This window comes from Temnothorax longispinosus, chromosome 9 (assembly GCF_030848805.1).
Source record: "Temnothorax longispinosus isolate EJ_2023e chromosome 9, Tlon_JGU_v1, whole genome shotgun sequence".
Lineage (NCBI taxonomy): Eukaryota > Metazoa > Arthropoda > Insecta > Hymenoptera > Formicidae > Temnothorax > Temnothorax longispinosus.
The window spans coordinates 9623886-9629153 of NC_092366.1; the positions used below are offsets into that span (position 1 = coordinate 9623886).

At 31.6% G+C, this 5268-nt stretch overlaps 1 long non-coding RNA gene across 5 annotated transcripts; it reads left to right on the forward strand.

The window, feature by feature from the left end:
• Window positions 1–1225: 1225 nt before the first annotated feature.
• LOC139818841 (uncharacterized) lies at window positions 1226–4963 on the forward strand. 5 transcript variants are annotated; one of them, XR_011733536.1, is made up of 6 exons: window positions 1226–1385; window positions 1477–2064; window positions 2134–2374; window positions 3604–3759; window positions 4089–4200; window positions 4314–4963. It is a non-coding gene; the product is annotated as an uncharacterized lncRNA (long non-coding RNA). The 5 variants fall into 5 exon arrangements; XR_011733535.1 differs by having other exon boundaries at window positions 1228–1612; window positions 1874–2064; XR_011733537.1 differs by having other exon boundaries at window positions 1228–1440; window positions 1874–2064.
• The last annotated feature ends 305 nt before the right edge of the window (window positions 4964–5268 follow it).

Here is a 5268-nt window from a genome sequence, read left to right on the forward strand (position 1 = left end):
TAATCTCGGGGTAGGTTTTTTGTATATAAGGGTGTCTTCCGCAGGGTGTATCGTATTCCTCTATTTTGTATTTCGTGTGCAGCACTCACACGGTCCTCTGTGCCAAAGGAGAAATGGGTCAAACCATTTTTAGCAAGGGCAGAATTTTTTAAGTGATCTCGGGGTAGGTTTTTTGTATATAAGGGTGTCTTCCGCAGGGTGTATCGTATTCCTCTATTTTGTATTTCGTGTGCGGCACTCAGAAGGTCCTCTGTGCCAAAGGAAAAATGGGCCAAATCATTTTTAAATAATCGCTCCAAGAACGTTCTAAACTTTAATCAGTTATTATTTTAAGTATTGAGAGGCATAAACAACCAATATTATGTCTTTTTTTTTTAAGTAGAGAATATCTCGTTTTGCGTGAAAGTTGCTGCTTTACCAAAACACAACATTTAAAGCAGTAAATTGTTGATAAATTGAAGTCTTTTTGTTAAAGCAGAGAATACCCAGTAAGCAAGGAACATTAAATTTACGTTTAGAAATATTGACTTTATGTGTATTTTTTAAACGTTTTTTAATAATATTATACACATATTTGAAAAATATTATTTCGTAATATGATTTTTCTGAATGTTGTTAAAATATTTTAAAAACGTTACAGAAAATATTTTTCAAATGTTACTCTGACATTTATTTGAGATCAATGCAACAGTTCAAAATTCCTTGTAATTTGGACTTGGAAATAACGTTGGTAGTATATTAATTTTCTGTTGTTAGAATGTTATTGTTTCATATTGTGCGCAACGCTCATCGCGACAGACAACAGCCATGATGCGTACATTATCCTACGTACGATGCGTGAGTGCGTATATACACGCGTGTGGATCGAGCAGTGCGGAGTGCTCTTTATTTACAGTATATTTATATATAAGTAAGTAACTATTATATTCTAAAAGTTGTATATTAATAATAAGAACTCAATTAACCATACGTCCCATACAGCACAAAAGTTTTCAGTTACGTTGCAGAAACGTTGCAACATTTCACGTTACAATGTAATATTGCAGAAATACTACAGAGACATACAATTGTAATATTTCGCCGAAATGATTGCAGAAATACTACAGAGACATACAATTGTAATTTTTTGCCTGAAATGATTCAGGCTGCTTGCGGAAATGTTAAATACGCAATATTAAATGTTGGCCATTTTGAAATTACGAAGTTGGCACGAGTGGCAGGAAGCAGTGCCGCAAGCCGCGAGTGATATGGTGATGATCGAGACGAGTGGAGACGAGTCGAGACAAAACAATAAAGTCAAATTACGGATGTGGCTCACTGTTAGAGCCATATTGTCCTCGGAAAAGAGCAATTAAACTAAGAAGAAGAAGGCTCACTGTTAGCTGGTACTGTATTTCATATCAGTGGTGTTGCTCGAAGTAACGGCAGCTGAATTACGCAGTAAGTATGACGAACTAAGGTTAAATTGATTTATAGAGCTCGGAATACTAGGATAACCGGGTACCCGCCCGCCCGCCTGTTATCTTTTGCACATACGGTTCCGCACCGGTTCCGCTAGTATCCGCATATTCAGGAACCTGTACGCACGAGTAAACTTCTTGGCGAAATTAAGGTTAGAGTGGTGCTACTTGTTCAAAACTTAATTAGACAAACTAATCAAAGCGCGACATTAGCGGTATGCGGCTGTTCTGTTCTTTGTCAATGCTGGAAGTCGTTAAACGAGCACGGCTAATATGCTATGAATAGTAGCTGATATGATGATCTATAACCTATAATTTAGGTTAACTACAAATAACGTTCTTTGGGTATCGGTAGAAGCTATATAGTGGAATTATTTGCTATTTTCTTGCAATTTACTGCCGATTATTTTCAGCTGTTTGAGCGCGTCGAGATCATGAGCAGACGCACGCTTGTCGCAACAGCCAATCGGAAGCAGTAATAGTTCTGGAGACTGTAGTCGCATTATCTTACATATACGTATGATGCGTGAGTGTGTCATATATACGTATACGTTTGTGCTTGTGCTGTCGAGCACTTTTAATTGTATACAACATTTTCATATGGGTAATTATTATATTCTAAAACTTGCATATTAATGATAAGAACTCAATTATCTATATGTGCTGTAAATAGGTAGCTGGTGATTCAAGATCTATTTTTCGACCTATATATAAGAGAGAGATTTGCAGAAGAAAAGAAATATACTAAAGTATTAAGGATCGAACATATTTTTGATGTACTCGGACCGCGAGGCTGAACAATATTCTGAGGAAAGTATTATACAAGATACAAAGATTGGACAATATCTCCCCTTATTTTCCATTGACAATTTGAAGATATGCTAAAAACTGATCCAAAAGCTTTCATGCAAGTTGTAAGTAAAGCTGCTTATCACAATTATAATTAATTCTATAAACATTTACAAATAACATTTCGGGTTAGTAGTTACATAATCGTAGTAGATATAAATTTACACAATAAAATCAGACTTTAAAAATTTAAGAATTAAGAAAAGACTGTAAGAGATATCTCCTCTCCCTCTCCCTCTCTCTCCCTCTTTCTCCCTTTCTCTCCAAAAGTAGTAAATATAATATTTGCAATTTAGAGTCGACAAAGAGATCACCAGGACTTGTAATTTTTATCGATTTTTTGGTATTATTTTAAATGTAGTGCCTATAGCAAAGATAGTAATTGCGCATTATCTGTATCTACTATGTTTATAGTGATTTTGATTGTGGCGTAACATATGCATATATTTTTTGTTTATGACACAATTTATTAGATGAAAAAATAGATGAAAACTCTAAAAGTGTCAGTAACATACAGACAAAATCATCCAAACGTCATATCAAATAAGTACTAACGCATTCACACTACATTGTTCAAGTCTTTTATGCATATAGATATTCTATATATAAATGTGTGTTGCTTTGTTTTACCATATTTAGCAGAAAGATTAAGTATTTATATATAAAAATCTTCTTGCAAACTTTTCGTATATTTTTAAGCTTTTAAATTTAATGGAAATGGTACAGTAATATTTTTTTACAATTTTCTTTAACGGACCAAACATACTGATAATATATAAAAGTTGTACAATTTTTGTAACAGATAAATATTTACATTGACAGCTCGAGATCTTTACTTTGAAATTTTTTAATCATTTTTGTGATATATTGAGCAAATGCTCTAATTGATTTACACCTATTTTTATTATGTAAAAGCATTTGTAATTCTATGCAACCAATGCGATATATGTAAATTTTCTAAAAGAAGGTAGAATTTTGTCGGTAAAGTTTTCAAATATGGTGTCCTTCAAAAATCAAAATGTATTTGTATTAATCTCTATAATGTATTCAACTGTATGTTTTATGTATAAAACGATCAAATAGAATCTTGAAGAGGAGCACCCAATGGGTCTAAAACCAAAAATGGTTACTCTGACTCTTTTTACAAACTTATATCTATAATATATGTCCTTTAATGTGTTCTATAATATCCCATAATATGTGTTATTATATTTTAAAAGTTTTCTGAATTATTTTCCTTGCAATTTATAATAATAAACTGCATTATATAGAATTACAAGTATAAATTTTTCAGGTGAACAAGGTTATGTTAATTGGAGGGAAACATGAAAAGAATTTTATTAGAAGAAGTTTGAGTACTACATTTTCTGATGACTTAGCCTCCATGTGTTTATGGACTGGCCAAAAAAATAATTATAAAATTGGAGATACGCAATTCTGAGCATTAAAAGTAAGTAATTTTTTAAGAGATGTATATATTACTTGCAGTATTAAATGCTATGTTTTATGTCTCAGAATTTATTAAAATTGTCTCCTATTTTTTTGTGGCAATCATCGTTAAAAAGCAGGACACACATACACGTTAAAAATTCTTACAAAATAAAAGAAAAATATATATATCCATAAACTAATACTTTTGATCGATTTAGTATATATGTAAACTATTCCGGATACTTTTGTGTTATTTCAATAATTATCATAAGTTTTAATTGCCGTTAAATTAACATTATTTATTTCTTTCATCTAACAATAAACTGTATTGAATTTTTCTTATTCCAGAAGCTTTTAGAGCAATTATTCCCTCGGAATACAGAAAAAGATTTTGAACACTTTGTAATGGAGTGGTTCAGATTCGCAAACGTCCGTAAGGAAAGAAAAAAACATTAAAAAGGTAATGTAATGTATTTTGGTATATACTCTCTATAAAATAAAATTATTATAGTTTGCCGCGTTATAATTTATAAGTAGCTTTTTCACTAATTTAATTCTACTTTTATTTTTCAGGAAGTGATAAATATATTATCTTACTTGCGTGGCTCCGCGCGAGTGATTATTATAGTAACAAAAGGGTCTTAGGTTTGATCTCGACTCAGTCTGCATCCCGCATATACAGTCCTCGTTTAACTTGTTTCCCTGTAAGGGGTTGATTAAGAGGAAGTAAATGGTTTAAGGATTGAAAGACCTGTATGTGGTTTAATAATCCGTTTTAGAAAGTTTGTAGAATGAAAAAAAATACATAGGTCTAGGCAATAGTAAAAAGAAAATTTTTATACATTAGAAATAGTGATTTGTGCTATATGATCTAAAAGGATAAGGTCGAAGGCACTAACACCCTCATTCGAGGGGACACATTTCAAATAAAAAAGGAAGATTTTGATAAAATTATTTGGTTTGACATTTTTTCTCAATATTACGTTTAGTTTGTATTCAAGGATCAACGACGAAGATGTGGAACCACATCTGATCTTGCCTTAAAATGCATTTTTTCCTGGATTTGAGACAGAAATCTGATTTTTTTATTTGAAAGATGAGTTTTATCCCAAAACCTTCCGCTAGGATCAGTGATCTTCACCAAAGATATTATTGTGATAAACTGAAAACTGTAATATATGGTATATATTATTTTTATATAAATAAAACTTTTTTTATGATAATTAGTGAATTATTCCCTAATACAGATTAGTATATAACAGGTCTGGGCAACTTCAAACTCCGGAGTCACGACACTCCCCTACTTTCCGTAGATAGAAAAGAAGTGTCGTGGTTCTGGAGCTCAAAGTTGTCCCAGCCTGGTCTATAAAAGCAATCTAAATATTAATTAGACAATAAATATTGAGATATTTTATTACTATTGCATATTTATTGAAAACATGTTGCCTGTAATAGAAATAAACCATCAATAAGAACTTTAAATAAATGTTAGAATTAATATTACGGTAATCTTAATATAATATTGTAA